Below are 24,352 nucleotides of genomic sequence, written 5' to 3'. Positions count from 1 at the left end.
CTGCTACCCACTATCACCCCAATAAATACTCTAGTGATATAACCCCTTCAACAGTTACCATCATTGAACTTTATAAACATAACACCACATACCTTCAACCATGTACATGTTCCCAACCAGTTTCCACAAAGAGCTAAATTTAAGCCTGCTATAAGAGAGAATTGAAATTTGGTTTGCTTTCTTTTAGACTCTGCTACATAGACTTTAAACATGCAGAAGAGCTGACTTTGCCAACAAAGCTCATCCTTCTTTTTTCCGAAGCAGCCAGCTGTGACTTCATTTTGGATTTAGGCTATGATTTTTCTGATTTTTCTCTTTGCATGTGAATGTTTATTTGTGAAGTCTTGAACTTCATGCTACTTCCAACTCTAGAAATGATTTGGGCAAGCTGCAATGTTTATAATCTTAAAGCCTCCAGCTTCCCAGATAATACAAACTCTCTCTCGTTATTTAATTAATGTCAAACTCATAATGTCATGCAACATTGCTGTTGGAAGATTTCTATTTTTCCAACGTGTCTATTCTCCTAGTTACTCCTAACTAGAATGAGTAAACCTGAATAAATCAGAGACATCTTTACAGGCAAATGATTAAAGGGTGTGACTGCCTGCCATAATATTGGAACAAGATCTGGGGGAAAATATTAATGAATAAAGGATTATAACCCTGGACAAGCAAGCTAATGCAGCTTAAATACATAACAGGTTCCCCAAAAACTAAATTGGATTTTATACTATATATAATTATATTCCATGCATCTCTATATTATAGCACCTTAAACAATGTAGATAACTAGTAAATATTGGTTAAACAAATGAGTGAATGAAAAAAATCTACAAGATATACCACCTTGTTGGAAAGATAGGTTCTTGGCTGCCTTAAGTTTCCCATAAATAAACCAGGGGCCAGGGGTGGTGCTCACACCTGTAATGCCAGCACTTTGGGAGGCCAATGCAGGAAGATCACTTGAGTCCAGGAGTTCAAGACCAGCCTGGGCAAAATGGTGAAACCTCGTCTCCACAAAAAATAAAAAATACTTAGTGTGGAGTGGTGGTGCAAGTTTATGGCCCCACCTACAGAGGAGGCTTAGGCAGGAGGATCACTTGGGCCCAGGAGGTTAAGGCTGCGGTGAGCCACGATCATGTCACTGCATTCCAACCTGGGCTACAGAGCAAAACCCTGTCTCAAAAAATAAATAAATAAACAATGTGTATGGCAATCACAGTCCTTGGTACCAAAGACCAAACTCCAAGCCTATCTGAAGACATCTGATGTTACAGTCATTGGAAAATGAAAGGGGAAGGAGGGGGCTAAGGGGAGCAACAAAAGGTTGACTGTGTTTTCTTCTGGCAGTCTGCTTTCACAGCCAGTACTATGCCTGTGGCCATCTCCCAGGCTCAGGAGATCACCTGGGGAGCCTATCTTACTCTAGCCCGTCAGATTCACTTTCCCAGGAACTGGAAGTAGAACTTTGATATGGTTTGCATTTGTGTCCCTGACTAAATCTCACGTCAAACTGTAATCCCTAGTGTTGGAGGAGGGGCCTGGTGGGAGGTGGCTGAGTCACGGGGGTGGATACCCCCACTGCTGTTCTCAGGATAGTGAGTGAGTTCTCATGAGATGTGGTTGCTTAAAAATGTGTGGTACCTCCCGCCTCTCTTTTTTTTCGGGGTGGGGGGGTACCAAATTTCTTTATTTGAAGGAAGGGTACAAATCAAAGAACTTAAGTGGATGTTTTGGTACAACTTATAGAAAAGGTAAAGGAAACCCCAACACATGCATGCACTACCTTGGTGACCAGGGAAGTCACCCCATGGATATGGGGAAATTAGCCTGAGGCTTAGCTTTCATTATCACTGTCTCCCAGGGTGTGCTTGTCAAAGAGATACTCTGCCAAGCCAGATTCGGGTGCTCCCATCTTGCACAAGTTGGTCACATGGTCACCCAATTCTTTGATGGCTTTCACCTGCTCATTCAGGTAATGCGTCTCAATGAAATCACACAGATGGGGGTCATTTTTGTCAGTGGCCAGTTTGTGCAGTTCCAGTAGTGACGGATTCACATTTCTTTCCAAATGTAACGCACACTCCATCGCATTCAGCCCGCTCTCCCAGTCGTCATAGTCTGGTTTCTTGATATCCTGAAGGAAGATTCGGCCACCTCCTTGGTTCTGCAGCTTCATCAGTTTCTCAGCATGTTCCCTTTCCTCATGAGATTGGTGAAGAAAGTATTTGGCAAAGTTCTTCAAAGCCACATCATCACGGTCAAAGTAGTAAGACATGGACAGGTAAAGGTAGGAAGCGTAGCGCTCCAGGTTGATCTGGCGGTTGCTGGCGGCCTCTGAGTCCTGGTGGTAGTTCTGGCGCACCTGCGAGGTGGACGCGGTGGTCATGGCGGAGGCTAAGGACAGGCGGCGGCGGCGGCGGTGGCCGCGTGGTGCTGGAGCGGCGGGCTGCGGGGACCTTGGGGCGGTCCAAGGGCGCGGTGAAGAGGTGAGGGAGGGCTGGCTATGGGCGGCCGGCCGGGATGGGGGACGGGGGACGAGAGCCGGTTCTGTCCCAGCACTGTTGAAGCAGGAAACCCCGACGACTCTCAGCGAAGAACGTCTGGCCCCGCTTCTCTTTCTTCCGCCTGCTCCAGCCATGTAAGACATGCCTCCTTATTCTTTGCCTTCTGTCGTGATTGTAAGTTTTCTGAGGCCTCCTCTGCCATACTTCCTGTACAGCCTGCAGAACTGTGAGTCTATACATTACCCAGTCTCAGGTACTCCTTTATAGCAATGTGAGAACGGACTTACACAAACGTCTATCTCTGCTGATCACTTCCGGGAAAGACATCTAAACCAGGGAGCTACAGGGTGGCCATTTCCAAGCATGCCAAAGCGGGGAAAGTCTACAGAGAAAGAGAATGAGGCAGATGGCAGGGAGAGCTGCGGGGATCAGAGCTGGACAGGAAGGCCTGCCTGTGCTCCCAGCTCACATCTTGTGAAGCGTGGTCATCCTTGAGTTGCTTGAGATGACTCAGTATCCAAGATGTCTGGGTGATAAAATGGCAGGGTGGAAGAAAAACTAAAATGGGAGTGAGTGAATGTAATAATAGTATAGACTTCCTTTGAGGGCTCTGTGAGCCACTGAAGGGTTTTAAGAAGAGTGACCCATGTTGGGATACGCACGTTTACAATCAGCCCCGACTGGCTGAAAGTAGAGACTGGGTTAGAATGGAGGAAGATTGCAATTAGGAGGCTTTTGTGGTCGTTTAACAGCCTATGGTCCCAGGGAAGTATCTGTTGCTCACATGTAATGCTGCCTACTAGCATAATTTAAACACACAGGCTATTTCTCTTCAAAAGGGCATATTTTATGTTACATCTCTAACCATTACATGAAAACTCATTCTTTGTCACCCAGCATCAGTGAATTATTAGATTATTGGCCCAAAAGCTCCATAATTATATAATGTACATTAGGACTAGAAGTTAAGTCACCAGAGAGTTTCCAATATTTAATAGTGCCATATTTCACAACTGCCCAGGGAGAATATCAGTCCACTACTCTGTTAGCATGGTATCCAACATTGCTTCCTTAATGTTGTAGATCCTTTCCTAAGCCTGTCAAAGCAAATTTCAAGAAATGAATTCATAACATAACATTTGTGGTAGCAGATATTTTGCTAATTTCACAAAATTTTCTAAATCCTTTAAGGTTTGGGACTCGCTACACTTCTGATTATAACTGAATATTAAGATAGCTAAAGAGAGGTAAAGTGCAAATTAGGTACTGAAATGGTGACTGTCATGGCTCTGCAATAAGAAAGAATTTAGCTTTCTACAATTACTTGAGCCCTATAGCTTCCATGTCACCTGGAATATATGTTTAAAACTGACTTTCAACGAAAAAAGGAAAAGCACAAAAACAAACTCCTTTTAAGATTGTTTCACTGGCCCTAGTATTTACCATTTTTTTAAATTAAAAATCTTGAGAATTCAAGTTTTCCTATAACTTGTCTTTATAGATTTTTGTCTTAGACTTAAGTGGTCATAAGTGTTATACTACCTCATGTTTCTCTCTGTATGATAAGCCCAAATATTTCTTAACTGTGTTTGATCTACTTTGTGGTCAAAATATGGGGGATAGGAGAGAGGTCCTCATCAAAACTTAAGATTAGCAAAAGCTGAGGAATTGTATCAACACCAGACCTGTCATACAAGAAATATTACAGGGAGTTCTTCAATCTGCAAGAAAAGGATGTTAGCAAGCAAGAAGAAATCATCTGAAAATTAGTAGAACTGGAATGTTCCTAACACAAAGAAATGACTTATGTTTACGGTGACGAATATCCAAGTACCCTATTTGATCATTACACATTGTATGCCTGTCTCAAAATATCACATAAATACGTACAACTGCTATGTACCTAAACAAATTTTTAAAAATAATTTTTTTAACTTTTTTTAACTTTTTAAAATCTCAAGTTTAGGGCACCTGGATCCTGTCAGTTGAAAACTTATACTAAAGCCTCAAAAAAAACCCAAAGGTTTTTCTGGCAGCGAAGTTATTAAACACTAGGTCAGAAAGTAATCCTGTTTAATCAGTCAAAAACCTAAATAAGACCACTAATGCTAAGATTCACCAGCTGCAGAAGGTTGGCATACTAAAAAATGGATCAAGAGTAATTTTTCCCAGTTGTAAGAATAGTGAAGGCATTAATACAATAATAAAAAAAGAATAGCTAAATCTGCCTAGCATTTAGTAGATATTCACAATGTAGTATTCACAGTGCCTTGCATGCTTGGAGTCATTTAATAATCAAAACAACCCTATGAGGTATGTGCTATTATGATCCCTATATTATAACAGAAGCTACCAAGGCATAAATAAGCTAAGTAACTTCCCCAAGGTCACACAACCTATAAGTGGTAGAGTAAGATTTCAGCATTCACATTCTGAACTACTTCCCAAGGCCCAGATGTTACTTTAAATTAAAAATCACTACATTATTTAGCACAATGAAAGTAGAAAGCAAAACCCAACTCAGGATACATTGCAGGCTCTCCTGCACTGTCTCCGCCATCACCTTCATTGAAAGAAGTTTAAGGGGCTCCACTTGTGATTGTTAATTTTATGGGTCAACTTGACTGGGCCACAGGATGCCAAGATACCTAATTAAACATTATTTGTGGGTGTGTCTGTGAGGGTAGTTCCAAAAGAGGTTAGCATTTGAATTGGTAGATAGAGTAAAGCAGATTGCGCTCTCCAATGTGTATGGGCATCATCCAATCTGTGGAGGGCCCGAATAGAACAAAAAGGCAGAGGAAGGTTGAACTGGCCCTTTCTGCCTCAATGCTTGAGCTGAAACATCAGCATTCTCCCACCCTTGGACTGGGATTTACACCATTGATGTGCCTGGTTTTCAGGCCTTCAGGCTTGGACTGGAATTTACCACCAGCTTTCCTGGGGCTCCAGCTTGCAGAGAGCAGAGGATGGGACTTTTCAGCCTGCACAATTGTGTGAGCCAATTCTTTAAATCTCTCTCTCTCTCTGTCTCTCTCTCTCTCTCTCTCTCTCTCTCTCTATATATATATATATATATAATATATATATACATAAAGTCGTCCCACAGTATCCATGGATGATTGTTTCCAGGACTTCCTGAGGATAATCTTTGGGGATTCTCAAGGCCCTGATATAAAATGATGTAGTATTTACATATAACCTATGTACCAGCCTCCCATATATATATATATTTTTTTTTTTTTACATATGCACAACGTGCAGGTTTGTTACATATGTATACTTGTGCCATGTTGGTGTGCTGCACCCATCAACTCATCAGCACCCATCAACTCGTCATTTACATCAGGTATAACTCCCAATGCCATCCCTCCCATATATTTTGAATTATCTCAAGGTCACTTATAAAACCTAATGTAAATAGTTGTTGTACTGTATTGTTTAGGGAATAATGACAAGAAAAAACTCTGTATATGTATAATACATATGCAATTGTTTAAAGTATTTTCAATCCACAGTTGGTTGAATCCATGGATGTGGAACCCATGGACACAGAGGATTGGCTATATATAAATCTCATTTTTATCTCATATGTATATATACAGATTATACACACACACACATAGGCAGACATACAGTCATACATCACTTAACAACAAGGATATATCCTGAGGAATGTGGTGTTATGTGATTTCATCCTTGTATGAACATCATAGAGTGTATGTACACAAACCTAGATGGTATAGCCTGCTCCATACCTAGGCTATATGTATAGCTTACTGCTCCTTGGCTACAAACCAGTACAGCATGTTACTGAACTAAATACTATAGACAACTGTAACACAATGGCATTTGTATACCTAGACATACAAAAGGTACATTAAAATGCAGTAAAAAAGATAAAAAATGGTACACTTGTATGGAGCACATGCATGAGTGCTGCTTGCAGGACTGGAAGTTTCTCTGGGTGAGTCAGTGAGTGAATGATGAGTGAATGTGAAGGCTTGGAACATTACTGTACACTATGATGGACTTCATAAACATTGTATATTTAGGCTACACTAAACTTTTTTTTTTTTTTTTTGAGATGGAGTCTCACTCTGTTGCCTAGGCTGGAATGCAATGGCGCCATCGTGGCTCACTGCAACCTCCGCCTCCAGGGTTCAAGCAATTCTCCTGCCTCAGCCTCCTGAGTAGCTGGGATTACAGGCACGCACAACCATCCCCGGCTAATTTCTGTATTTTTAATAGAGACGGGGTTTCACCATGTTGGTCAGGCTGGTCTCGAACTCCTGACCTTGTGATCCGCCTGCCTCAGCCTCCCAAAGCGCTGGGATGACATGCGTGAGCGACCACGCCTGGTTACACTAAACTTATTTGAAAATATTTTTCTTTCTTCACTAAATTAACTTTAGCTTAATGTAACTTTTTACTTCATAAACTTAAAAATTTTTAACTCTTATAATAACACAGTTTAAAACACACATTGTACAACTGCTCAAAAATATTTTCTATTTTTGCTCTAAGATAGTTTTATATCTTTGTCCTATAAGCTTGTTTCCATTAAAAATTTTTTTAAACATTTTTGTTAAAAACTAAGACACAAACACACATATTAGCCTAGGCCTACACAGTGCCAGGATCATCAATATCACTGTTTTCCACCTCCACATCTTGTCCCGCTGGAAGGTCTTCAGGGGCAGTAACATGCATGGAGCTGTCATCTCCTGTGATAACAATGCCTTCTTCTGAATACCTCCTGAAGGATCTGCCTGAGGCTGTTTTACAGTTACCAGTTGGTTTGTTTTTTAATAAATAGAGGGAGTATACTCTAAAATAACAATAAGAAGTAGAGTAAATATTAGGCCATTGGAATTTTTCAGCTCTATTAAAATCTTATGGGACCACTGTCATATATGCAGTCCATCACTGACTGAAACACTGTTATGTAGAGTATGACTGTGTGTGTGTATATGTGTAAGAAATGTATTGTAAAGAAATGACTGTATATCTCCAATCGATTCTGTTTCTCTGGAGGACCCTGAATAATACACCATTCTTGTATTAGTCTCTAAACTCTCTCCTGGGAGCCAATTTAAAAAGAGACAAATGTACAAATAAATGGCATCCTCAAGACTTTCTATGTCAAATGACATTCAACAGAAAGTCAAATGACACAGAGGTCAAGTGCATTTCCCAATTAAGGATCACAAGAACCCACAGAAGTCAGGACAGACTATCAATGCCTTAGGAGGCAGAGCAACAGCAGCACCCAGCAATCTCCTGGGTGAGATACAAACAAGCCTCCTCCAGCAATACTTATATATTTAACGCTACCATACATACCAATGACAATTACATGGCAGACAACTGGCCAAAATGTTAATAAAGCAATCAGTCAATTATGATATGCTTTTTGAGTTTTCCCTAATATTGCTGGCTTCCTTTGTCAACTATCTATATTCATGTGGAAATAGATACCAAAAGTTTAAGAAAAATGCCTGAGAATCTCTATCTACTAACATCAGTTTTTATACAATTTGTATTGTGGAGATTCAGGGAACCTCCATTAATCAAAGTTTAACTATCTAACATTACTTTAGCTCACAAAAGTTCATTTTATGGGATTATGGTTTGAGAATCACTGATCTAACGCTCTCTTTATTCTTCCGGAAAAAAAAATGGGTCTCATGAAATTCTAGAAATCATCTCATCCAGGGAAATATTCGTTCTAGTTTTATCTTATTGTGTGTTTCCCTAGAAATAATGGGCATGCCATCATAAGGAATGAAACAATGGCATTCACAGCAACCTGGATAAAATTGGAGACTGTTATTCTAAGTGAAGTAACTCAGGAATGGAAAAACAAAACATCGTTTCTTCTCACTCATAAGTGGGAGCTAAGCTATGAGGACGCAAAGGCATAAGAATGACACGATGGATTCTGGGGACTCAGGGGAAAGGGTGGGAGGAGGATGAGGGATAAAAGACTACACACTGGTACAGTGTACAATGCTTGGGTGATGGGTGCACCAAAATCTCAGAAATCACCACCAAAGAACTTATTCATGTAACCAAACAACATCTGTTCCCCCAAAAACCTATTGAAATAAAAAATAACTTTTAAAAAAAATATTTATTTATTTATTTATTTTTTGAGACAGTCTCACTCTGTCATCCCAGAGTGCAGTGGCATGATCTCAGCTCACTGCAACCTCCACCCCCTGGGTTCAACCAATTCTCCTGCCTCAGCCTCCCTGGTAGCTGGGATTACAGGCATGCACTACCACACCTGGGTAATTTTTGTATTTTTAGTAGAGAGGAGGTTTCGTCATGTTGGCCAGGCTAGTCTCGAACTCTTGACCTCAAGAGATCCTCCCGCCTCGGCCTCCCAAAGTGCTGGGATTACAGGCGTAAGCCACCGTGCTCGACCAAAAAAGAAATTTTTTTAAATAAAAAATAAAATTAATTAATTAAAAAAATAAATTGGCTGGGCATGGTGGCTCACGCCTGTAATCCCAGCAGTTTGGGAGGCTGAGGCAGGCGGATCATGGGGTCAGGAGATCAAGACCATCCTGGCTAACACAATGAAACCCCATCTCTACTAAAAATACAAAAACAAAATTAGCCAGGCATGGTGGCGGGCACCTGTAGTCCCAGCTACTGGGGAGGGAGAATGGTGTGAACCCGGGAGGTGAAGCTTGCAGTGAGCCGAGATCACGCCACTGCACTCCAGCCTGGGCAATAGAGTGAGACTCCACCTCAAAAAAATAAAAAATATAAATAAATAAATAAATCACACACTTTAAATGAGAAATAACTGTATTTTCTGAAACAAAATAGAGAAGAGTGAAAAAAAATTTTAAATAGAAATATAAATAACGGGCATGCAATCAGAAACTGACATTTGCAGGTGTTGTGTGTTATTGATAAGAAAGGTAGGCTTAGTAGTCCACAATTGATCTATGTGAGAAGCAAAAGAATATGAGGTTTTATTTTCAGCTGGGAAAGACACTGCTCCTTACACCTAGAAAACATGGAGCATGTATGTCCAGCTTAAAAACACTTCCCACATCCTTCGAAATGAGTCGTGTGACTCAACTTTGGTTAATGTGAAATAAGTACAAGTTCGTAAGTGGGTTTCTGTGAAAGCTATTTCAAAAGGGGGCTGATTCAGTTAAAAGGTAAGAGGCTCCACCTAAAAATAAATAAAATAAAAATAAAAGTACTAATTCCAAAAAGCATACAATTAAAGAAACAATTTTTTGAAGGAGAAGGATAAGAATTTCCAAGAAAGGAAATTCAAATCTTGATTTTATGCTGAGTCATGTTTATACTTACAATTACTATCTCTGAATATCAACAAGTGAAAAATATTAACTTTCTGATATTCTCCTCTTCTTTTGGTAAGAACAGGCTCCTTTTTAAAAAATCAAATCTGAGCCATTGTGGCGGCAGGGACATTCAGTCAGTAGAACTCCTATAAATGTTTCTGTCTGAATAAAGATTGGCATCAAGGGGTTACAGCAAAATTTCTTTTTCACTTATTCTTGGTAAGATATAGCTACTTCACTTACATGGTACTTCCTAATTTTCAAAGCCCCTTCTCATACATGATCTCAACTCACACAATCCTACGAGACAGAATAGAGAGGGAATATTGAGATATTTCCCCTAAAGCCCAAAATCCTGATGTCCAATTGCCCCTAGATATCTCCAGCCTAATATCCCAGTACCCCCAAGACACTCTGAACTCAGTATGTCTAAAACCAAATTCTCCATGACCCTCACCTTTTTTGTTTTTTAAAGAAATGAAGTTTCACTATGTTGCCCAGGCTCGAGCACTGTGGCCATTCACAGGCACAATCATAGCACACTGCAGTCTCAAACCCCCAATCTCAATCAATCCTCCTGCCTTAGCCTCCTAAGTAGCTGGGAATACAGGCGTGCACCACTGATCCTGGCATAGCCTCACCTTTTTATGGGTACTTGGGATTTGTTTTATTCCTAGTATAAGACACATAGTCACAGAAATCAGTAGTTATGAAGGAAGGAATTATTTATTGCTGCTTTTTGGTTTTTGTTTGCAACAGAGTCTTGCACTGTTGCCTAGGCTGGAATGCAGTGGCACGATCACAGCTTACTGCAGCATCGACCTCCAAGGCTCAAGCAATTGATTCTTCCACCTCAGCCTCCCAAGTACCTAGGACTACAGCCACCATGCCCAGCTTTTTTTTCTTTTTTTTTTTTTTTTCAGTAATGACCAGGTCTCACTATGTTGCCCAGGTGGGTCTTGAACTCCAGTCCTCCTGCCTCAGCCTCCCAAAGTGCTGGGAGAAGTTTTTTAAACTCACAGTTCCCTAGAAACAGGAGGTATGGCAAGACAATATGAAGAGCAGGTGGCCTCACAGAGAACCACCATGGCCAGTCAGGAGGTAAAGGGAATGGGATAAGGGCAAAATGCAGGCAAATGTTTTCATTGTTTTCCAAAGCAAGGAAGGAGTGAGGCAGGTTGCGCAGACTTGGGATTGACTAGTTTGAATAATTTTGGCATCATCTGGGGGGAAAGGTGCTACACTTAGATGTCTGGTATCTGGCCCTGGATGATTAGGCAGGTGGGTGGTGGCCCAGTTTTGAGAGACTGATAAAGGACATGGTGAGGGTATGGGCTGTGGATTGGTGGGTTTGCATGTGAAAGGTGTGTTTCTGGAGAGCTGTTTACAATCTCTAGAAATCAGCTAACCCTGGGAGGGGCAGCTCCTCCAGGGTCAACAAGGCCCCAGATGTGAACGCATTAGGATACAAAAAAATAAAAAGAAATAGTTATACACCCACCTACATATGAAACTCTCTTTGCTTCAGGCTCATGCCTGGATGACATCAACCACCCACTGGCCCAAGCCTCCCCTTCTCCTTCCTGAACATCGCCCCCTCTGTCCTCACTGTTCAGTCCTTCAGCACTCACCTTAGCTGTCACTATAACCTCCGAAATGACATCCTGAATAGTGACCAGCTAGTGTCACAGTTCTGCCTCACCCCACCCTTTCTCAGCACTGCCAACCATAATGTGCAACTCCAGCCTCCTCATCCCACACTCAAATCCTTCGTAGACTCTTGTTTTATCTTTTAAAGTATATGAAATTACACATTCAACTCCATAATGAGAGTTCCCCAAAGTCCTTCAGTAAAACTGGCTTTCAAGGAATAACCTTCTTTTTATCCTGACACTTCTCCAAATGACCTACAGGGTAAAGTCACCACCATTTGGAAAACACAGGCCTAAAGCAGAGAACCGAAACTCCTCTGCCTGGTCTATGAAGCCCTCCCTGGCACACTCCCTCCCTAACTAGTCATCTTATTTCCCACACAACCTGTCTCCTGCCCCGAGCTCACACTCTCTATGCTCTGAAAAGATAAACCCATAAACATATGCTCCTGACACTCTGACTCTATTTTACTGGTCTGGGTTTGGATAAAATAGCTAAATAAAGCAGTGAAGCACAGGGAACATTACAATACATACCTGTGGTTGTTTTAAAATATATCCACAAATTCTTGGACACTCCTTTCACTGGGAGATGAAGTCCAATTCCCCTACCCCTTGGACACAGCTAACCTTAGTGACTCCTATCTAACAAATAAAATGCATCACCAGAACAAATACTGATAGAGAACCTAGACTTGTTGCAGCTGCACAAAATTAACCACCACCTTCCTTTTTGATTTCCAACTCTCTTCTCAGAGAGTGAAACAATTTTGTATCAATGCTGTATCATGCAGGGCCAGCCTACTTGCTTTTCCTCTTCAGTAAGCTGAGGATACAAAGCACAGCTAATAAAAAATGCACGTATTCTTAACCTGAGAGTCAATAAGGAAAGTGAATGCGGTCTTCTACCATAAAAACAAGCATTTGTCCTCTTAACGTTTTAAAGAACTCCCTACACACACTTTAATATTCCCAGGATGAAAGATGCTTGACTGCCTCATTCAATAGTAATTTAATAAGAATGTTTCTGGGGACAGCACTATCAAGCAGAAGCCACATTTCCTCAACCTGTGTCTCCTAAACTTGCAGAATCTGTTAGATCAAAAGACACAATGAACAGGAAATTGCATTTTCTTTGCAGAACAACAGAGCAGGCAAGTTAGATCAGAGAGAAAAAAGATACACAAAGAGCATTAGGAAAAAAAGAGAGTCTGAAGGCCCCTGGCAATGCCCAGATGACTTTTGATATGAAAAAGGTTTTAACTGATGACTGGAAAACACTTAATTCTGTGTTTCACCCTCACTCTAAAACTTAACAAGACTTTTTCAAAAGTCTTTAAAAATAATAAAATTAAATTTTTTAGACTTCTGAGATAAGACAAAAAGAAATGATTGTACAATGGTAAGACAAAATAAACATCATTCCTTTTATTCACTCAAGTAGCTGTAAGCATCGATAGAATATCTACACAGCACTGCCTAAGAATTTCTGATCATAAAGCATAGCTAGATTCTTAAATCCTGTGCATTTTACCTGCTTTCTTCCCTTTCCCTGGTATTTACTGCCCCCACTATATGTAGTAGAGGAATTCTGGTAGAGGTCCCGGAAGAAGCAATTTGTGTTTTAACCTGCTGTATTTACCCAAAGGCAATAAAACTGAATTTGTACAAGTTTTCCAATTGAAAACTCAGAAGACTTGAAGATTTAACTCTTGGATCTAACAGGGGAGAAAAGCGTAATGTAATTGTAATATAGTTATCTTAAAATCCCCCAGCTCTAGGGGTAGCCAGACTGTGCCCCTAAGGTCAGAGTTCAGGAATTTAAATTCTTCTCAGTCCCCAGGGAACAATAGCAGTAGTATGGGAGATTTCCTGATGTCCAGCTTCAATTCTCTTACATTCATCAAATCAGGTTGAAGACAAAGAAACAAATAAAAACAGGCAGAAGAACCATAACTACAAGATGTTAGGGCCTCGGGAAGGAAAAGAAATCCTAAAAGGGCAGCTTTAGGGACAGCTGGGACCATTTATAGCCTCAGTATGTTTACGAGCTTCTGGTCTTGACGTCCTCCCTGGTAAAAAGACTCTTCCTCTTTACAAAGGCCTACTCCCCTGGTGAACATGCAACTTCCAGCCAGGAGAAGGGCCTGGTCACATTCAAATCTCCCTAAGTGCCACAGTTATTCATATGTTCTGTCTTTCAGCAAATAAATGGTGAGTATCTACTGTGTATGAGAAGTATTTCTAGGTGCTAAGAATACAATAATGAGTGTGTCAGACAGAATGCCTGTCTTCATTAAGCAGGGGTGATGGACACGAAACAACAAATTAGACAACAAAGCATTTCATAATATTTGCCCTAAGTACCATGGAAAGGCACAGCAGGATATAAAGAGAAAGCAAATGACAGAGGACCTGGCACAGGCTTGGCTGTCAGAGAAGGCTTCTCAGTGGAGGTGGCTGATAATCTGAGCTCTGAGGCTGAGCAACCATCAGCCAGGGAAAAGCAGGGGCAGAGCCGGCCACAAGGCAGGACCAGCACTGCCAGAGTACTTTGTCAATGCCCAGGGAGGGGAGGCAGGGCCAATGACATAGGCCTCTTAGGCCATGCTAGGGATCTTGGTTTCCATCTTGAGAGCAACAAAAATCCACTGAAGGCTTTTAAGCAAGGAGGTAACCTGATGAGGCTGGCCTTTTGTAAAGGTTAGCCTGGCTGTGGTTTGGGGGACAGTCTGGAGGGCAAGAGGGAGGCTCAGAGGGCAATTCGAGAAACCCAGGCACACAAGGAGTGACTGAGACCAGGGCAATACTGAGATATGTAGGCTCATAATTTGGGCCCTGCTCAACCAGTAACCATTAAGTATCTCCTCAACATTGATTTAGACATACCTGAAGCTGCTAGAGGAAAGTGAGGCAAGGAAGCCCTTGGGCATCAACTCCAGCCTCTCCTCCACTGCCTTATATAATTCTGTTTTAGCCCTAAAATAATAACCTGATCAAGAAAACAAACCATGCTACTCAGCAGACCTTGTTCCCCTTAGAAGGAGGTCTAGGGACCATCTGACGGGCATGTACCCTTCAGGCAGGGTGTGCACACCCCAACTAGCACCATGTAAAACCTATGCTACAGCTCAGAGCAGCCCTGCCATTGCAAGGGAGGGGTCTCACTTCTACATCTTATATTTCTAGTCATTTCAGTTCCTCCCATATCACACAGCACCCTGGGGCAGGCAGCTGACTCATCTTTAATCTGACTCTGATTTGGACTGTGATCATGGTAGTGGGAATTGGAGAAAAAAAGAACCATTCAAAGCCCATTAAGAAGTAGAATTAACAAGGCTGGGGGAGTCAGTGCTACAGGCACAGGAAGGCGTGAGGGAGGAGAGCATCACACTTCTGCAACTTCCTGTGGTCTTCCACAAACAGCGCCCCCACCCCCCAAATAAAACACTCATGAAACTAATAAAAATGTGTACAGCTTTATAGCTTATACTATTTTACTCTCATTATATCATGTGACTGTCACAACAGTCCTATGAGATGTGACAGGTATAATCCTGGTTTCAGAAGTAAAATTTCCAAAAATGACACAATTAGTACACATAGGAAAGTACCCAAACCAAGAACTTCTGAATCCAAATCCCTGCCCTTGCTACTAAAATACATTATCTGTATATGATACAATAATCTAATAGTGTCGTAAACAAGCACCAGCAACTCGTATTACCCCTGAGAACATGCCAGGAGAGATCATTACTGGTGGACTAGTGGGAATAGCTATGGCCAGGGGACCAGAGGCCTCTCAAAGAAAATGTTACTTGGGAGTCTAGAATTAGCCTCAAGTCACTGAACTGGAATAAGCCTTAAGTCACCTTTAAACCACAGAGAAAATGACAAAACATACCATGAATGAAGTAGGAAATTAAGACAAAGTAGGTGAAGACATTCATAACATATGTGACACACATTATACCTACCTCATATTCAATAAGCTATTAGGAATCAAGAAAAAAAATCAGTATTAAAATGATTATAGGATATAGACTATGTGTAGAAGGAGAAATTACCAATAAACATGAAAAGATGCTCAACAATGCTAGTGTTTAAAGAAATGCAGATTTATGGGAGGCCGAGGCAGGTGGATCACCTGAGGTCAGGAGTTCGAGACCAGCCTGGCCAACATGGCAAAACCCCATCTCTACTAAAAATATAAAAATTAGCCATGCATGGTGACAGGTGCCTGTAGTCCCAGCTACTAGGGAGGGTCAGGCAGGAGAATCACTTGAACCCAGAAGGTGGAGGTTGCAGTGAGTCGAGATCACACCACTGTGTTCCAGCCTGGGTAACAGAGTGAGCCTCAGTCTAAAAAAAAAAAAAAAGGCAGATTGAAACAATGATATCCAATTGTTGGTTGAATTTAAAAGGCTGACATTACCCAGTGTTGGCTAGAACAAACAGGCTTTCTCATAGACTAGGGGGAAAAATGTAGCACCATCTGTGAAACTTTCCAATGTTCTTACTCCGAAAGTCTGCAACTTCAGCTCTTGAAGTTTACACACTGCACAAGGATTCAAAGGCATATGTAAATGAATGCCTGTTACAGCGTTACTTGTAGAGCAAACAACTCAAATGTCCATCAGAACTAATTACTTAAAAAAAGTACAGTCATGGTATTATATTTAAAACTATGCAGTTGTTTAAAAGAGTAAGGCAGATATAAGTTAGGAAAGACATACACCAAACTGTCAATTGTAACATCTACAGAGGGGAATAGCAGCTGGGGAGTTGGAGGGGGGTGGGGTGGAGGAGTACGACTCAAAAGAGAACTTTTATATTTTATTTCACATACTTCTACAGTATTAAATTTTCCCAAGGACGGGCATAGATTAATATTACAATTTTTTAAAACCAGTAAGAATGTCGTATTATGAAAAAAACAAAACTCTGGAGCTTAATATTCCTGAGCAAATGAACTGCAATGTAAACGTGCTCTACTCTTATTTACTTTGTTTCAGATAGCTTTCTCTTTCAATATGAAGTAATTACCACCTAATCTCTCATGAAACATTAATACAGGGGATCCCTAATTCCTTCTTCCAATTTTATTGATAGGCAAATTAGATGTTCCAATTATTTTCTCTGAAATACTATTTCTAAAATCAGTCCTCAGAGACAACAAATTCTTACCTAGGATAAACTAAAAGAACACCTGAATATCAATCAACTTCCATTTTTCAAGTCCTAACTTCCTAGCCTTTCTTCCATCCAGGAATCTGTAAAAATATGTAAGTTCTGCCTCAGAGTCTTTGGACCCATGCCATTAGCCATGCAGAACAAGCTTATTAATTTGACTTCCTTGGCGAACACACTGTTCGAATCATCTGAAATGAGCAAGAGGACACAGCAAAGCCCTCGGCAAAGATTTTAGCATTTATTTGACTTTACACCTAACACTACCTCTCATTTTTCCAGGCATTCCTGGAGTTTCGACAGTGGGAAGCCCGTTAACTTTAATCACTCATGCTACTGGACCCCTCAAACAGCTGTTAACATTTTTTTAAGCACCATGTTAAACTTCTTAGATCTGATCATTTTGTAGCTTGTACTGTATTTGTACTGTATCATTTATCTAATGGACACGAAGAAGCCAGCATCACATAGATAGCCAGACTAAGATTATTATCCATCAGAGTTCTGTAGAGTCAGTAGGACAAATCTGACTCAATCTGACATCCAGTCACAGCAGGGCAGAATCCCCATTCAGGTTGGCAAAGGAAGAGCTTTCTGTTTTGTTTTTTTGTGTGGGACCCGGTTGAACACATTCTCATTTTATGAGCCCACTTTGAACATAGCACTACATTTTCAAGATCATTTATTCATCAAACACTTAGTACTAGGTTTCATCTACCATTTATAGAATGCTTATTACATGCTGGAAGAGTTTTAAATGCCTCATCTCATTTACTTGTTCTCCTCACTGCTGCTTTCAGACCACTGATTCCTCCCCACACCTACGAACAAAGCACAAGTCATTGGCTCTGACACCTGCTACCTTGCCTCAAAGGAGTCATAACCCACCCTCTCAGGCATTCACCCTCATCCGCTGATGATTTCTGCACCAAGCCCCACTTCTATTCTGCCATCTTCCCTGGCAACATGAACTTGAAATTGGCTGATACACCACGCTTTGGCAGTTTTATTCCTGGACCACTTTACTTGCAATAATCTGTCCTCCACCCACCTCAGCCTCCCACTTCAATAGTCCCACCCTAGACCTCTAATTATACAGCACCACTAACTGCATAATTCCCAAAATCTCCACTTCCAGATTTCCATTAGACTACAAGACTACTGCCACCTGGGTGGGTGGGTAATTTACATGTATATTACATATATTGCTGGAAGATATATATATCATATATATCTCACATATATATCATATATATCTTACATATATATCATATATATCTTACATATATATATATATATGATGCAGTCTCACTGTGTTGCCCAGGCTGGTCTCTAACTCCTGGCCTCAAGCAATTTTCCAGCCTCAGCCTCCCATGGCTGGGATTACACACATTAGCCACTACACCTGGCCTGACCACCTAGTTTTTGTTTTGTTTTGCTTTCTTCTCTTCCTCTGGTGTCCCAATTATTTCACCCTATTGGGAGGTCCAAATCATTGGCTATATTTGAACTGTTCAAATGCCTTCCTTATGGCCCTCTTTACCCAGTGTTGGTTCCACAGTCTCACACATGCACTCAGTTCCTTCACCCTGCATTCCCTTACCCAGATTAGTTCCTATTCTCCACATCCTTTGTGTCTGCACAAAACAAGGGAACAAGGCTCATTTTAAATTTATACCCTCACTTTTCAAATAGGCCCTCATTTCCCCTGTTAGTTCATTTCATCACATCTAAAATGCCTTCTACACAACTTTTCTCTTCAAATCTCCAATATCCTTCCCACTCTTCACCGGTAACTTTGCTTCTAATTTCACCAACAAAAGAAATAGGTAGAAAAATTCCTTATTCCAACTACCATCTTTCACCTATGCCTGTATACTCCACTTCTTCACTCTCCTACATCACCAATTTGTTTTTTCTCTGCTGGATTATTCATAAGAATCTTCAAATATGCTATCAAAACTGCCTTAAAAAATTCTGTTCCCTGACCCTATATCCCTCCCTAGTGTCCACCCCATGTCTGTATATATCTTTAAGGAAAAACTCAAAAAGAATTGTCTCTCTCTATTTTTCTCCTTCCTCTCTCTTTTGCATCCATTCCAACCAGGCTTTTGTTTCCACATCTCCACTGAAACCAGGCTGATCTAGCATGCCCATGACCTCCATGTTGCCATATCCAATGGCCATTTCTCAGTGCTCATTTTACTTAACTCCGCAGTAGCATTTCACTCGGCTGAACATACCCTTCTCCTTGAAACTCTTCCCTCCCATGGCTCCGGGGACATCATATTCCCTGATGTTTCTCATGTCATATTGTGCAATCCTCCTTGGTTTACTTTGCTGGATAATCCTCCTTTCCTCAGATAAATCTGGAGGAGCCCAGGACTCAGCCGGTGACCTTCTTTCTCTCACTCTTTAGTGATCCTAGCAAGTACCATGATTTTAAATACATGATGATTCCCTAATGTATATCTACAAAGCTACAACCTCTCTCCTGAGGTCAAGAATTGAATATTCAAACTTCCTGTCAACATCTCTACCTGTAAGTCTAATCGACATCTCGGTCTTAACATATCAAAAGAAGAACTCTTGTCCCCCACTCATACACACATAAACCATTTTCTTCCTCTCTCAGGTCTCTCCATCTCAGAAATGTTGTCACCATCACCATTTATCCTGCAAGAATCTCTTTCACACTCCATGTCTGACCAATCAGGAAGTCACATCAAGTCAACTCTCAAAACATATTCTAAGTTTGACCACTTCTCATAACCTCCCCAGCTTCTGCTCCAGTCCAGACCACCATCATTTCATATAATAATATCATGACTGGTCTCCCTGTCTCCTCTCACCTCATAATAAGTCCATCCTCCATGGTGCAGTCTAAGCGGTCCCCTAAAGAGAATCCTACCATTGCCCCACTTAACATTTTACAATGGCTTCCAATTACCCTTAGGAAAAACTCTAAATCCCATAGTCTGACCACTGGCTACGTCTCTGACTCATCTTCTACCATTCCATTCTTTGTATTATCGACTTTGTTTCCACTGCCCTGGCCTCCTTGCTATTCCTTAAATACACCATTCCTGACCCTGTCACAAGGCCTTAGCACTTGCTGTTTCCTCTTCCTGAACACTCTTCCTTTAGATGTTATATGGTTCACTCCCTCACTTTATCCAGGCTTCTACCCAAATGTCACCTCTTATAAAGCTTTTCTTGGATTCTTCTACCTAAAATATTCCCCAGCTAGGTGCGGTGGCTCATGCCTGTAATCCCAGCACTCTGGGAGGCCAAGTCAAAAGGATCAATTGAGCCTAGGAGTTCAAGACCAGCCTGACCAATATAGCAAACCCCGTCTCTACCAAAAATTTAAATTAGCCGACCATGGTGGCACATGCCTGTAGTCCCAGTTACTCAGGAGGTTAGAACGATCACTCAAGCCTGGGAGGTCAAGGCTGCACGATTGCCATGATTGCCCCACTGCACTCTGGCCTCAGTGACAGAGCAAGACTTGTGTCAAAAAAAAGAGAAAATATTGCCCTTTAGTCGCTGTTTCTGTTTCACATCTTTATTTTATTGGATCAATCTTGCACTTTCGGAATTCTCGCAGATAACAGCAGCTGCCTGAATCCAAATCTCTCCATACATTTCACCATGGGAGCGCAAATAAAGCCTTCCATAATCCATAACTAGGCGGTCAGACAATACTACAAACTTCAATGTACATATAAGTGATAAAATAAACAGCATAACCCAGCATAGCCAACCCTAGAATCAGACATCACCTGCATGGAAAAGAGAACGGGGTAGTGGGGACTTAGGAGTGGTAGAAAACAAAAATCTCTTCCAAAAAGAAAGGGTCCCACCCAAAAAGCTAGTAAACCAAAGAAAGCATTCAGAAAAGAATCGAAGATGAAATTTTAAAAGTAGTAAAATTACTAAATACATTTTAAAATGCAAATTCTTTGGAGAAAAATCAATAAAATAGTTTACAAAATACTAGCAAAACCACCCGAGGAAGAAAAGAATGAGAAGCACAAATAAATAAGAAACTCCAAAAGAGAAAGAACCATTGAAACAGAAGATATGTTTAAAAGACAATCTTCTACTGACTCAACCAAATAAATTTGAAAATCTAAATGAAAGGGATAATTTCCTAAAAAGATACATTTTCCCCCTACTTCACCCCAAAACAGATAGTAATAGTTCAATTTTCATGGAAGAAATACAGAAAATTACCCCCTAATAAAAACTACCTCCACAAAGAAGCACCAGACCAGTGTGATTTAATAGGTGAAATTCTACCAAAGCTTCAAAGAATACATCATCCTTATGCTGCTTATATTGTTCTAGAGCACAGAAAAAGAAGCATAAACTGCTAAATTCTTTTCATGAAGCAGATATAATACTGATATCTAAACTTTATTTCATAAAAGATTATACTCAAAAACTATATACAACCCTCACTTATGAATATTTACATACATATAAAACTAACAGCACATAAAATATTATTTCATTAACCAGTGAAATTCTTTCAGGAATGAGAAAATGTTTCCTTCTTAAGACAATTCATTAAGGTAATTCACCATTTCACCAGATATAACAAGAAAAATCTTATGATTATCTTCAGAAATACTAACAGGCCTTTCAAATTCAGTGCCACTCCTAATTTCCAAAAGCATTCAATAAAATAGAAATTAGCAGTTATTTCCTTGTGAGTATGTGTGTGCCTGTGCTCATTCCTCAGACATAAAGCCAGCATCTTCATGGAAAACCTAATGGAAAAACACTAGAGGCACTCAACTAAGGTCAGGAATAAGGCAAGGATGCCCGCTGTCTCCATCTAACCTTGTATTAGAAGAGACATTAGACAATGTAATCAGATAAGAAAAAAAAAATCAAAGGCATGAGAATTGAAAAGAAAATAAAATTATAACTATTTTTAGGTTATGTAACCATATAACCTGTAAAACCCAAGACAATCAAAGATAAAAATTTTTTAAATTTAGTAAGGTAAAAAGTTATAAAATTCACATACTAAAATAAATAGCCTTCATGTAATAACACAGTAACCAGCTAAAAATATAATGGGAGAGAAGATTCTCATAAATAAGTAAAAACAAGAACAAGTTTTTTTAAAAAAAAGTTTCTGCGGCCGGGCGCGGTGGCTCACGCCTGTAATCCCAGCACTTTGGGAGGCCAAGGCGGGCAGACCACAAGGTCAAGAGATCGAGACCATCCTGGCAAACACGGTGAAATCCCGTCTCTATTAAAAATACAAAAAATTAGCCGGGTGTGGTGACGGGCACCTGTGGTCCCAGCTACTTGGGAGGCTGAGGCAGGAGAATGGCGTAAACCCGGGAGAGGTGGAGCTTGCAGTGAGCCGAGATCGTGCCACTGCACTCCAGCCTGGGTGACAGAGTGAGACTCCATCTCAAAAAAAAAAAAAAAAAACAGTTTCTGCAGCTAAATAAGTTGATTCTTAAGTTTAAAAAAAATGTAAGACTAGGTCAGAAAAGAGACCTGCTGCTTCCAACCAAGATGGAGTAACCCACATGAAACAAACAAAAGACGTGAACAACAGTTTTCAAGGCTTTGGAATCAAGCAATGAAGAACAGTGATCTCTGAAAGACAGGAACCAAATGAAGTAGGCCTATGGATGCCTAGCTTACTGCCTGGAGAGGTTTTCCAGACTGTAGAACAGAAAAGGGGAACCTAGGAAGAAATCAGTGGTCTCTGTGAGTTGAGAAGACAAGGCTGGGAGTCCAGGGAGGCCAAGACAACTACAGTTCACAAGACAGGTTACTGGAGAGCAAAGAGCTGCCTAGAGAGGAGCTCCAGAGATAGATGCAGAGGGTCTCCCTGTAGCATTCAGCTGAGTACTGATTAGTGCATATATGTGAGAAAACCACCCACAGCCAGAATGGGACCACCACAATGAGGAAACAATAGTCGGAGGTCACAGTTTAACTTTATAATAACAATCTATTATTTCCAAAATATGTATTGAATCAGAAAATCTAAAACTATGCTTACTGAGAAAGAGCTAAGATATTCCCAAACATTCCCCATTATTTACGCTTTAAACTTTACCAATAAAATACAAAAGGATTCATATAGTAAAGAATGCCTTGCTTTCTTATGTTGCAAGATTGCAGGTGAAAACTTTAAAAGGCTGGATACTAAGAAGAGACTGGAAGCCAAGAAAGCTGATACTAGTGGCAAAGTGAAAAAGGGTAAGTCAAGGCGAAAAAGTCCAAGAAGAGGAAACCCCAATGCAGCCAAAATCCTGTCCTGATCAGAAGAACTGGCAGATATTCCCTGTCTACTGTGTATTCCAGAAAAGCCAGATACAAGAGGAGGTACTCGCCACTAAATTCAAGACTGAAAAGGAAAAGGTTCGTGCAACTGTTACAAAACCAGTTGGTGGTGACAAGGATGGTGGTACCCAGATGGTTAAACTCTGCAGAATGCATAGATACTATCCTACTGAAGATGTGCCTCGAAAGCTGCTGAGCCACAGCAAAAAACCCTCAGTCAGCACAGAGGAAACTGCGAGGCAACATCACTCCTGGGACCGTTCTGATCATCCTCCCTGGGCGCCACGCGCCACAGAGGCAAGACAGTGGGTTTCCTGAAGCAGCTGGGCAGTGGCTTGTTACTTGTGACTGGATCTCTAGTTCTCAATTAAGTTCCTCTGTGAGGAACACACCAGAAATTTGTCATCACCACGTCCACAAAAATTGATTTCAACAATGTGAGAATCCCAAAACATCTCACTGATACCAACCTCAAGAGGCAGCAGCTGCGGAAGCCCAGACACGGGAAGGTGAGATCTCCAACACAGAAAAAGAAATATGAGATTACAGAATGGTGCAAGGTTGATTAGAAAGATGTGGACTTGCACATTTTACTACAATAATCAAAGCTGATCCATGTTTGCCCTGACGAATAGAGTTCATCCCCACAAATTGGTGCTCTAAATTTCTTACCAAAAACCTAATAACTGATTTTTAAAAAAAGAATATTCCTTAAAAAATAAAATTTACTTTTAAAAAAGTTTATTTCTCTAGTCAGTCTCTATTCACTTTTGATGCAACTACTTCAGTAACAGAAATAGTTGATGACAAGTTAACTCAATGGTCAAATATTCCTACTGACAAGTATGCCTTTCACATTTGGAAAGAAGTAGTCACACATAATTGTACTCTTTCTCCCTGGCTGCCTGCCGAAAGCAATCACAGTTCAATATTACAGCTTCTCCTTCACAAGTAATTTAGAAGTTAATCTTACTTAGAAAACATAATTATCCACCAGACCATAGCACCAACTTAACTGCTGGACATGAGTGAAATCTCAAAGACAAAGGAGCAATACCACATTCAAAGACAACACCAAAATGGTCTTCCTAGTTGTCACATCATCACTGTTTGGAGATGTGTGGAGCCCATCACAACCCATCCGTAACAGGGAACCAAGACATCTCAGCTTCTTTAAAACACCAAGAAGCAATGGGGCTGAAGGACATTGGGCACAGTTAAATTCCCAGTTCGTCAGGACAAGAGATGATGTCTCAATAACAAGGAGCCTTCCCAAGCTCAAAACAGCTCAAAACTTCAGAATATTCCTTCACTGCTCTGACCACATGCCAGGAGTGAGATG

At 40.8% G+C, this 24,352-nt stretch overlaps 1 protein-coding gene and 1 pseudogene across 12 annotated transcripts in view; both read right to left on the bottom strand.

Annotated features, from left to right (window-relative positions):
- The window catches only part of PLCH1 (phospholipase C eta 1), a 264,401-nt gene that overhangs the window by 144,794 nt on the left and 95,255 nt on the right, over positions 1-24,352 (bottom strand). The gene's annotated exons all lie outside the window — the stretch shown is intronic.
- On the bottom strand, positions 1,678-2,668 carry LOC101008344 (annotated as a pseudogene). Its single transcript, XR_644005.4, has one exon. The product of XR_644005.4 is annotated as a ferritin heavy chain pseudogene (transcript).

Source organism: Papio anubis, chromosome 2 (genome assembly GCF_008728515.1).
Source record: "Papio anubis isolate 15944 chromosome 2, Panubis1.0, whole genome shotgun sequence".
In the NCBI taxonomy this organism is placed as follows: Eukaryota; Metazoa; Chordata; class Mammalia; order Primates; family Cercopithecidae; genus Papio; species Papio anubis.
The sequence above is the reverse complement of the archived record's forward strand: the minus strand, read 5'-3'. Positions and strand labels throughout refer to the sequence as shown.